Source organism: Triturus cristatus, chromosome 10 (genome assembly GCF_964204655.1).
Source record: "Triturus cristatus chromosome 10, aTriCri1.1, whole genome shotgun sequence".
Classification (NCBI taxonomy): domain Eukaryota; kingdom Metazoa; phylum Chordata; class Amphibia; order Caudata; family Salamandridae; genus Triturus; species Triturus cristatus.
Window position 1 is genome coordinate 1,194,950,121 of NC_140593.1, and position 13,185 is coordinate 1,194,963,305.

General features: G+C 42.4%; 1 protein-coding gene across 2 annotated transcripts in view; it reads right to left on the reverse strand.

Annotated features, from left to right (window-relative positions):
• Window positions 1–12,161, reverse strand: part of LOC146797023 (metabotropic glutamate receptor 6-like) — a 367,831-nt gene extending 355,670 nt beyond the window's left edge. For both annotated transcript variants that reach the window (XM_085629614.1, XM_085629615.1), the window contains exon 1: window positions 12,026–12,161. The gene's annotated coding sequence lies outside the window, so the exon portion shown is untranslated. The remainder of the gene's footprint in view (window positions 1–12,025) is intronic.
• Window positions 12,162–13,185: the final 1,024 nt, after the last annotated feature.

Here is a 13,185-nt window from a genome sequence, read left to right on the forward strand (position 1 = left end):
ACGCTCGCAAAATGGAGCAAGAACAGAGAACAGAGAGACAAGTGTAAGTAATGCGTAAAAGAGGACTGATAGAGGGGTGCTCGGAGCTCCCACGGGTCTTAGCTCAATGCACGAATAGCTCATCAAGTGCAAGTCTGTATTTGGATTCTGGGACTTGAAGTGTAGTCCTAGATTTACAATGGAATAAACAGGAATGTAGATACCAGAATGCACAGAAACATGCAGTGGGTAGGTCAATCATGCATGGACCTGGCTAAAACTCACAAGCCTTTGGTGCAGCACCACAAAGACACTTAAAGACAATATAATCTCTAGCTGCAGGAGTACAAAGGCACTTAAAAGACAATGCAATCTGGCTGCAGGAGTACAAAAGTATTTAAAGACATCACAATCTCTGGGTCCGGCCTACAAAGGCACTTAAAGACGATACAATCTCTGGGTCAGGAATACATATGCCCTTAAAAACTATACAGTCTCTGGATGCAGGAGTACAAAGGCACCTAAAGACTACAATCGCTGGGTGCAGGAGTACAAAGGCACTTAAAGACAATACAGTCTGGCTGCAGGAGTACAAAGACACTTAAAGACAATACAATCTGGCTGCAGGAGTACAAAGGCACTTAAAAACGATACAGTCTCTGGATGCAGGAGTACAAAGGCACTTAAAAACGATACAGTCTCTGGATGCAGGAGTACAAAGGCACCTAAAGACTACAATCGCTGGGTGTAGGAGTACAAAGGCACTTAAAGACAATACAATCTGGCTGCAGGAGTACAAATTCACTTAAAGATGATGCAATCCCTGTGTCAGAACTACAAAGGCACTTAACGACGATACATCCTCTGGGTGCATGAGTACAAATGCGCTTAAAGACGATACAATCTCTGGGTGCAGGAGTACAAAGTAATTTAAAGGCCGTACCATCTCTGGGTGCACGCGTACAAAGGCATTTAAAGATGATACAATCTCGGAGCAGAAGCATGAAGGCACTTACAGACGATGTAGTCTCTGGGTGAAAGAGTAAAAAGGCACTTAAAGATGATACAGTCTCTGGGTGGAGGAGTGCAAAGGCACTTAACGGAGATCCATTCACATCAGACGAGAAGGCAGGATGGCTACAACCTCAGCGACTGCCAAGCCGTGGGTCTGGTGACACCGGTGGATACCCATGATGGATGCAGCATCATATGAGATGGTTACACACTATGTCACCCATATGGTGCCCATTGCTAGAGTGGCGCTAGGGAGTCTACTGTCCTGTCTGCTTCTGAGAAGATCATCTCTGCTCGCTGTTGCCCTGGTCCATGGGAAGAAGATGCTCTCATTCAGATGGAGTGACATGGTGGATGTGGGCTGGGCTGATGGATGTATACTTAAGGGAGTAGAGGGCTGTTTCTGTCAGTTCTCAGGTGTTCTACTCTTCCTGTGGGGTCTCTGTGTGGGCCTCCATCACTTGTCATCCTGACTCACTGGTACCCAATGTACCAGAGAAGCTGTCTTGGGAATTAGGACCTAGCTTGATGTCATACCTTATCCGTGATGTCCTATGACAGTGCTTCGTAGTTCGTGCCCTTCGATGCCAGTATTCCGGCTTCCGGTACTGGACATGCCACTGTACACTTCATTCCTGTGTTTACTTGTGATGTACGTCCACATGTGCATTACTCATTATTATGCAGCAGTCACTAGAGTAACATCTAGTGCTATGTTAAAGTCTTATTATAAATATAAGGCTAAAGAATCATTAAACAGACAAATACATTTATTGTCACGTACAGTGGAATAACAAACAAACTGAAAAAGTTTGCCTTTTCCAATAAAAGTGAATAGAAATGTGCAAGCATTTACAACATAAAACAAACATTGGCAAAGCACTGGCAAAACCAACAGGTCAAGGTTGCATTTTGAGTGCTGATTCAAATATATGAAATATTTTAAAATAAGCTGCTACAGTGACATAGCACATAACTCCTGTACATACTGTATATATGAGATATGGAATTTAATGTGTGAAGTTTTTGAGTACTTTTGAGATAAAAAAAATAGTCCCACGTGTGTTGCAATGCAAGCACGTCATGGTTCTGATTGGTTGTCTTGAAGCACTGTAATGAAAGGCGAAGCCATTACCCATTGTACACTCACCGAGTTATCTGAGACTACGGGAAAGCAAGAGAATGACAGAGAGGCTAGAAAGTTGTGGCCTCAAAAATGTTTCAAGACCAAAAGAAGGGACCTCAAATGCAGGAGAACCAAGAAGAGAACCCTGGGGGTGTCAGTGGGGGCAATTTACCAAAATGCCAGGGGTAGCAGAAGAGACATCACATGCCCTTTGACCTTCACTTTCACTCACTTGGTTACACACACACACACATTCAAATTTACACACACTCATCTGCAAGGATGCACACAATACACATGTAAAAGCATTTTGTTACTTCCCTCAACTACCAGGGAAGGTCATAGTCCAGCTAATTGTAGTCATGTTTTTTATTACACTGATAGTGGCTAACATAATATTATTCACTAATAGTGTGATTAAAAGAAAGTGATGGAAAACAAAGAGGAGCCCCATCCGACGCCCATAAGGACAAGCTGCCACTGTGTTCTTGGCACTGATTATTCCACCTCTGAGGCCAGGGATTGCAAAGGTAGTGCCAAGGTCACAAGGGACAAGCCAGGGGTCGCAGCTGCAACCCCTGGCGACCCTTAAATGATGTTCATGTGTGAGACAGTGAAGTGTGAGGAAGTGACGGAGAAGATGGCCCTTACCGAGAACTAGACTAGAGAACAGAGACAGGAAGTAGCCCTGGCAGGAACAGAACCAGACCTTCCCAAAGAGAAGGTGAGGTGTAACAGAGTGCTCGCTCATGACAAATGCAGCAGAAAGAAACTTGACAGTGTCACGTGACTCGGAGAGGAGCTTTCTCACAACTCTTAGCTCTTACAGCACCTAATGTGTACGACCTGCAGCTCTTACAGCACAGAATGGGTGTGACCCACAACCCTTACAGCACAGAATGGGTGTGACCCACAACCCTTACAGCACAGAATGGGTGTGACCCACAACCCTTACAACACAGAATGGGTGTGACCCACAACCCTTACAGCACAGAATGGGTGTGACCCACAACCCTTACAGCACAGAATGGGTGTGACCCACAACCCTTACAGCACAGAATGGGCGTGACCCACAACCCTTACAGCACAGAATGCTTATGATTGAGAACTCCTACAGTGCAGAATACCTGCAGAAAAGCATAGGGCTTATGCCACATACCTCTTACAGCCTACATCTCTAACAGTCAATTATGTGTATGCTACACAGCAAGAACTCTTACAGCACAAAACACGTATGCCTAAGTCTTATAACTCGAAAAGCACTTATCACTTAACCCACATGCCTTTTACAGCATATAATACTTACTGCACATACTGTCTATGGCACAACTGCTGCAACATATAACACAGCATATACGACTTACGCCACAAATGGCTTACAATCTATATAGCTTACAACAAATGTTTATGTTTATGTAATCATGAAACCTATAACACTTTAACTATAAAATTAAAGATTACGCCACACACATCTTACAACATACAGCCCTTACAGCATATAACCATTATGTGGCATGCCTTTTACAACATACAACTCTTACAGCATGTAACACATATGCAGCATGCCTTTTACAACATACAACTCTTACAGATTGTAACACTTATGCTGCATGACTTTTACAACATATAGCTCTTACAGCACATAACACTTATGGCTCATGCCTTTTACAACATACAACTCTTACAGCATGTAACACTCATGCCGCTTGCCTTTTACAACATACAACTCTTACAGCACATAACATTTATGCCTCACGAATTTTGCAACATACAGCTCTTAAAGCACATAACTCTTATGCAGCATGCCTTTTACAAAATACAGCTCTGACAGCACGTAACACTTATGGCTCATGCCTTTTACAACATACAACTCTTACAGCATGTAACACTTATGTGGCATGCCTTTTACAACATACAACTCTTACTGTGCATAACACTAATGCTGTATGCCGTTTAACACATAAAGCTCTTACCACATGTCTTTTACAACATACAACTCTTACAGCACTTAACATTTATGCCTCCCGACTTTTACAACATACACCTCGTAAAACATGTAACACTTATGCCATATGCCTTTTACAACATACGGCCCTTATAGCACATACCATTTATGCTGCATGCTTTTTACAACATGCATCTTTTACAGTACATAAGGCTTATGCCATAATCTCGCTGCTACAAATGTATAAATCCCAGTGCTTACCTATCGCCATGTATGGCGCAGAGATATGGGGGATCTCAAACTGTAAGGCTATTAGACAAAGAGAAAATAGATGCCTCAGGAGGGTTGTTGCCCTCCCCATTTCTGCTGCTAATTATATAACGCATAAGGAACTTGGGTTACCCTATCTTGAAGATCTGAACCGGGACCGGCCGGCTAAGCTATGGCTGTCAATCTGGAAAAACACCAAGATTGTTCTAACCAATGATAAAATACTAGACTGTCTCTCCCTGGATAAAGGGTTTCAGATTTCTGGGATCTGTTAAGTAAAATCTGTATATTGTCGCATGGGGATGGAATCCTTTTCTTCGGTCCCGCCTACATGCATCTCTCTAAGTAAAAAGAGAGTGGCTGATGCTTTCTTGCAGTTTGAGGAATCCCAGCGGCTAAGGAATCACTCAATGTAAGGAATCACTCGGGACAATCAATCGTAACTAGGTATTTGAACATATGGGACTCAAATGACACCACCAATTACATATGGATTGCCCGTAGCAGATGGGAACGTTCCCTGCTACTTCGTTTTAGATCAGATACTATTAAGGATCTGTTATGTTTTCCTCTAGGCTGTACTCCGCACCTTAAATTTTTATCTTGCCCATGTGATGATGTATCTAAACCGAGTATGCTCCATTTTACCTTTTCTTTATAATTTATTATTTTAATAGAGATATTATGATTTGTTATATGATTACTTTTGTGATTCACTTTTACGGCTGTGACAATGCAACCAAATAAAGTATTCTGAACTGAACACTTATGCTGTATGCCTTTTACAACATATAGCTTACAGCACATAACACTTATGACACATGCCTTTTACAACATACATCTCTTTTACAGCACATAACATTTATTTTGCATGCCTTTTACAGCATACATCGCTTACAGCATAGTACATTTATGCTGCATACCTTTTACAACATACAACTATTACAGCACATAACATTTATGCCGTATGCCTTTTACAACATGCACCTCTTACCACATGCCTTTTACAACATACAACTCTTACAGCACATAACATTTATTCTGCATAACATTTATGCTGTATGCCTTTTACAACATGCAGCTCTTACCACATGCCTTTTACAACATACAACTCTTACAGCACATGACATTTATGCAGCATGCCTTTTACAACATACAACTCTTACAGCACATAACATTTATTCTGCATGCCTTTTACAACCTACATCTCTTACAGCACATAGCATTTATTCTGCGTTCCTTACAATATGCAACTCTTACCACATGCATTTTACAACATACAACTCTTACAGCACATAACATTTATTCTGCATACCTTTTACAATATATATATCTTACAGCACATAACATTCTGCATGTCTTTTACAACATACAACTCTTACAGAACGTAAGACTTATTCTGCATGCCTTTTGCAACATACAACTTTTACAGCACCTTACATTTATGCCATATGCCTTTTACAACATATAACTCTTACAGCACATACATTTATGGCTCATGCCTTTTACAACATACAACTCTTAAAGCACATAACATTTATGCTGCATGCCTTTTACAACATATGACTCTCACAGCATTTAACATGTATGCCATATGCCTTTTACAACATATAACTCTTACAGCACATAACATTCTACATGCATTTTACAACATACAACTCTTACAGCACGCAACACTTATTCTGCATGCCTTTTGCAACATACAACTCTTACAGCACATAACATGTATGCCAGATGCCGTTTACAACATACAATTATTACAGCACATAACATTTATGCCATATGCCTTTTACAACATACAGCTCTCACAGCACATAACATTTATTCTGCATGCCTTTTACAACATACATCTCTTACTGCACATAACATTTATTCTGTGTGCCTTGCAACATGCAGCTCTTACCACATGCTTTTTACAACATACAACTCTTACAGCACATAACATTTATGCCATATGCCTTTTACAACGTACATATCTTACAGCACATAACATTTATTCTGCATGCCTTTTACAATATATATATCTTACAGCACATAACATTCTGCGTGCCTTTTACAACATACAACTCTTACAGGACGTAAGACTTATTCTTCATGCCTTTTGCAACATGCAACTTTTACAGCACCTAACATGTATGCCATATGCCTTTTACAACATACAGCTCTTCCAGCACATAGCATTTATGCCATATGCCTTTTACAACATACAACTCTTACAGCACATAACATTTATTCTGCATGTCTTTTACAACATGAAGCTCTTACCACATGCATTTTACAACATACAACTCTTACAGCACATAACATTTTCTCATATGCCTTTCACAACATACATATCGTACAGCACATAACATTTATTCTACATGCCTTTTACAACATACAGCTCTCACAGCACCTAACATTTATTCTGCATGCCTTTTAAAACATACATCTCTTACACTACATAATATTTATGCTGCATGCCTTTTACAACATAAAACTTTTACAGGACATAATATTTATGCTGCATGCCTTTCAAGACATACAACTGTTACAGCATGTAACACTTATTCTGCAAGCCTTTCACTACATACACTCATACAGCACATAAAATGTACGCTGCATGCCTTTTACAACATACAACTCTTACATAACATAACATGTATGCCATATGCCTTTTACAACATACAAGTCTTACAGCACATAACATTTATGCCATATGCCTTTTACAACATACAACTCTTACAGAACATAACATTTATTCTGCATGCCTTTTACAACATGCAGCTCTTACCACATGCCTTTTACAACATACAACTCTTACAGCACGTAACATTTATTCTGCATGCCGTTTACAACATACAACTCTTACAGCACATAACATTTATGTCATATGCCTTTTGCAACGTACAGCTCCTACCACATGTATTTTACAACATACACCTCTTACAGCACATAGTATTTTTTCAATATGCCATTTACAACATACAACTCTTACAGCACATGATATTTATTCTGCATGCCTTTTACATCATACAACTCTCACAGCACATAACATTTACTCTGCATGTCTTTTACAACATACATTTCTTACAGCACATAACATTTATGCCATATGCCTTTTACAACATGCAGCTCTTACCACATGCATTTTACAACATACAACTCTTACAGCACATAACATTTAGGCTGCATGCCTTTTACAACATACAACTCTTACAGCACATAACATTTATTCTGCATGCCTTTTCAACATACAACTCTAACAGCACATAACATGTATGCTGTATGCCTTTTACAGCATACATCTCTTACAGCACATACCATATATTCTGCATACCTCTCACAACATATAAGTCTTACAGCGCATAACATTTATTCTGCATGCCTTTCAACATACAACTCTTACGACACATAACATTTATGCTGTATGCCTTTTACAACATACATCTGTTACAGCTTATAAAATATATTCTGCATTCCTTTCACAACATACATCTCTTACAGTATATAACATATAATTCTGCATGCCTTTTACAACATACAACTCTTACAGCACATAACATTTATTGCACATGCCTTTTACAACATACAACTCTTACAGCACATAACATTTATTCTGCATACCTTTTACAACAAACAACTCTTACAGCACATAACATTTATTCTGCATGCCCTTTCAACATACAACTCTTACAGCACATAACTTCATGCTGTATGCCTTTTACAACATACATCTCTTACAGCACATAACATTTATTCTGCATGCCTTTTCAACATACAACTCTTACAGCACATAACATTCGTGCTGTATGCCTTTTACAACATGCATCTCTTACAGCACATAACATTTATTCTGCATGCCTTTTCAACATACAACTCGTACAGCACATAACATTTATTCTGCATGCCTTTTACAACATACAACTCTTACAGCACATAACATGTATTCTGCATGCCTTTTCAACATACAACTCTTACAGCACATAACATTATTTAGGCATGCCTTTAACAACATACAACTTTTACAGCACATAACAATCATTTTTCTTGCCTTTTACTACATACATATCTTTCAGCACATAACATTTATTCTGAATGCCTTTTTAACATACAACTCTTACAGCACATAACATTTACCACACATGCCTTTTACAACATATAACTGTTACAGCACATAACATTTATTCTGCATGTCTTTTACAACATACAACTCTTACAGCACATAACACTCATGCTGCTTGCCTTTTACAACATACAACTCTTACAGCACATCACCATGATGCCACTTGCCTTTTACAACATACAACTCTTACAGCACATAACGCTTATGCTACATGCGTTTTACACCATATATCTCATACAGCACATACCGCTTATGCACATATCTCTTATAATCTATATCCCTTAAGGCAAATAATGTTTATGCTACTATACCCATGCAATCTACAACACTTACTCTATATCATAATCTGCATGCCATACACCTTTTACTTATTCAGACAATGTTAAATCTTGCAACCTATAGCACTTGCAACATGTAACACATACATCTTGCAAACTATATTTTTGACAGCCCAGGATACTGCCAAACAATGCCTACAATGTTTAATTATTAGAGCGCATTGCTTGTATTCAACATAACTCTTCAGCCTGTAACTCTTACAGCTCATACAGCAAATGCCACATAACTCCTGTAATTGTCACAGGATATCAGAGCGCACCTGAAACATGTCTTGCAACATGTAACTCTTACAGCACATAATTCTGATTCCAAATAGCACACGGATATTAAGCCACATAACTTGTACACCCACTATCTCTTACATCACCGAAATATCATGTCACGTACCTCTTTCAAAATGAATCTTAAAACCTACAACTCTCACTAAAGCACATACCACATATGAGGAACAGGTCTGTCTGATAGTTGATACCTCTTACAGCACATAATTTGTGACACACAATTCTTCCAACACTTAACTCTTACATCACAAAACCCTTATGGCACATAAATCTTTCCACTTATAAGTTTGACAACACAATCTTTCATTCCACTTAACGCAGACAAACTAACATTCTTACAGCAGCAGACGCCCCTTCTGCAACATACTTCTTAAACTTTAGCATTGTTGTAGCAGATAAATCTAATGGAGCATACTTCTTACAATGTAACATTTTTGCGGCAAATAGCTCGTGTGCCACATACTTTTTGCGTAAAATATTGTTGTAGCAGATAACTCTTGTGTCGTATACTTATTATAATGTAAAATTGTTACGGCAGGTGCCTCTTACGCCAAATACTTCAGATAACTCTTGCGCTACATTTGTCTGAAAATGTAACTTTGTTGCAGCAGATAACTTTTAAACCACATACGTCTTTCAGATTAACATTGTTGCAGCAGATAACTCTTGTGCCACATGTTTCTTACAATGCAACATTGTTGCAGCAGATAATTCTTGTGCCACATACTTCCTTCATGTAACATTGTTGCAGCAAATAACTCTTACACCATATATGTCTTAGAAAGTGACATTGTTCCAGCAGATAATTCCTATGCCATATACTTTTTAGGAAGTAACATTGTTGCAGCAGATAACTCTTGTGCCACATACTTCCTTCGTATAACATTGTTGCACCAGATAACTCTTGTGCCACATACTTCTTACAATGCAACATTTTGGCACCAGATAACTCTAGTGCCACGTACTCCCTTATAGTGCAACACTGTTTCAACAGATAACTTGTATGCCGCATGTTTCCTACGTGTAGCATTGTTGCTGCAGATAACGCTTATGCCACATACTTCCTACATATAACACTGTAACATTGCTGCAGCAGATAACTCTTAGTTCCAAAGTTCCCAAAGTTTATAACACAGGCCACCCTTCCAGTCCTCTGCCCAACATACGGGCCAGCCCAGCAATCAAATGGATGAATGGGTGGATGGGCGGTCAGGCCTTTGTGTCTATAACCTGTTGAGCCGGGCGACAAGGGTGGACTAAGGGGAAATTGAGCAGCTTGCAACAAGCAGAGCTTGTTAAAGACTGTTAGAGCATGTCAGCCAGACAGTAAGAGACCGAGCCGTTCCACCAAAAGGCCAGGAGGGCTGGAGAGGGGTCAGTCACATTAGGAGACATGCAGATGGGTGGGGGGGAGTCAGTGTGTGCTCCGCAGGGGATGGATTTGACTCTTGGCAGGGCCAACTTAACCGTCCATCCTTCAGATTTTGAAAATGATTGCCATTTAACTAGAAACAAGGAGCGCCTGAGATTTATAGCACTTAGAAACTGCAGCAGTAGTCATGAAGCATTGAAAAAAACAAATTATTAGCTGAGACGTGCGCGGACTGTTCTATAAAAGAAAAGTTGCCAGGGATGTGGCTGAGTGAATCATATACGCTGCAAAGTGATAGGGCTGGTGCTGGGTCAGTCATGCGTCTGGGGATAGACCAGTACCTTTAAAAGAATGTCAGCCCTGGGGCGGGGTCAGTCATGTACCTGTGACAATCCTGTGCAGACCCGTAGGGCCGGCTCTCTGTCTGCAACAGGCCGGAGGCGACGGGGGTGCTAGAGACGGGCCCTTCTCGTCAGGTAGCAGCCGGTGCTTTTGAAAGGCTGGGAGCGTTACGGCACGGTCAGTCATTTCAGGTAACAGCCCAGTGCTCTGGACAGGCTCTCAGGGCTGGGGAAAGGTCAGTCACAGGTATGATGGTAGACCAGCGCTGCTGAAAGGCTCTCAGGGTTGGGGCAGGTCTGAAAGTCCATAGCTAATGAAAAGTTGTCAGGTTTGGGTACAGGTCAGTCACAGGTATGGTGGTAGTCGAGTGCTAATGAAAGGTTGTCTGGGTTGGGAGCAGGTCAGTCACACGTATAGTTGTAGTCCTGGCCAACTGAAAGGCTGTCATGATTGGTATGATGAGGCACGGGTCAGGTGGTAGTCCAGTGATAACGAAAGGCTGGTAAGGTTGGGGGAAGGTCAGTAACAGGTCAGGTGCGAGACCATGACTACTGAAAGGCTGTGAGAGTTGAGGATAGGTCAGTCACATGTCAGGTGGGAGGCAGTGCAGTGGTAATGAAAGGTTGTAAAGGTTGGTGATCAGTCACAGGTCAGGTGGAAGTCCAGTGTTAACGAAAGGCTGGTAGGGTTGGGGTGAGGTCAGTCACAGGTCAGGTGGCAGTCCAGTGCTAATGACAGGCTGGTTAAGGTTGGGGTGAGGTCAGTCACATGTCAGGTGGGAGACCATGACTACTGAAAGGCTGTGAGAGTTGAGGACAGGTCAGTCACATGTCAGGTGGGAGGCAGTGCAGTGGTAATGAAAGGTTGTCAGGGTTAGTGATCAGTCACAGGTCAGGTGGAAGACCATGACTAATGAAAGGCTGCGAGGGTTGGGGACAGGTCAGTCACATGTCAGGTGACAGTTCAGTTCAAATGAAAGGTTGTCATGGTTGGTGGTCAGTCACGGGTCAGGTGGGGTGCAGTCCAGTGGTAATGAAAGGCCCGTACGTTGATGGTCAGTCACAGGTCAGGTGGCAGTCTAGTGTCCCCTAAAACCTGGCAGTGTTCGGCTTCTATCAGTCACACCACGGCAGATAAGATTAATGGGTGTATTTGACATCCCAGAAGGGCTGGGACTGTGTCAGTCACATGACCGTTCAGTGACGCTGGAAGCTGGACTAGGTTCAGTCAGGGGTGGGCAGGGGCCACTCACCTGTCTCCTGGGGGTCTCAGTCACACAGGGGGCCGGTGCGCACCCCCACTCTCTGGAAGGGTCCCGACCTGCAGCATCTTCTTGGCTCCGACTCTCCCGGTGTCCGCGAGCAGCCCGGGGTGGGTCCTCCCGTCCCCCCTGAACCCCCGCCCTCGCCCACTCTTCCCTGCACTCTCTCTCTCTCTCTCTCCCTCCACTGCTTCTAGTGTGTCCCCCCTGTCTTCCCAGGTACCCCCTCCCTTCACAGTTTCCCTCACCTGGCGCTCTCTCGTCGCCGCTAGACCTCCGCCTCGCCTCATCAACAGTGTCTCAGCCCTCCTTCCACAGCCCACCTCCTGTTCTCCCTCCCCTCTTTCTTTCTCTGTCGCCTCCCTCCTTCCTCTCTAAGCCTCTACCTCTCTCAGTCCATACCTCCCTCTGCAGTCCCGCTGGGCGAATTCTTCCGAAGTCTTTCCCACTCTCTGCGTTTCTCTCCTTCTGCCCTCCACTTCTGCCAATAGTTTTCCCGTTCCGTCCTCCTCTCTCTCGCTCCCTCTATTTCTAAAGCACTCCTTCCCTCCCCTTCTTCTCGTTCTTTCTCTATTTATAAAATGTTGCTCTTCCTTTACCCACTCTCTTTCTAAAACTCCCCTCTCTCGCCTTCTCCTCCCTCGCTCCGTCTGTTTCTAAAGCTCTCTCTCCTCCTCTCTTTCGCTCCGTCTCTTCTTCGGGCTCTTCCTCGCCCTCTCTTTCGGGAGCCCCCCCCCCTCTCTTTCACGCCCCTAGCATTCCTTTAATGTCACCCTTCCCTACACACATGATCTTTCCCTCCCTTTCCTTTGACTTCCCTTTCACTCGCACCTCTTTCCTAGTGTCTGTATCATTCTAGCTGTCCCTCCCTCCCACTTACCACAGAAGCGCCCTCACCCCCCTTTCTACCCCTTCACCCGTCCACCTGCACCCTTCTCTCCGACGAGTCCTGTCCACTATCGCTCCCCCCTCCCTCCCCCTGCCCTTCTCTTTCCGGTTCTCTCCTATCTTAATTGGTCTGCCCCCCTCTGTTTCTTTAATTCCCCAATGACTTTGTGTTTCCTTTGATATGTTCTCCCTCTCTCTGCCTCCTCTGTCCCTCTTTGTATTTCGTTGTTTCCTCCGTTCTCTCTTTTTCTCTATCTTCTCCT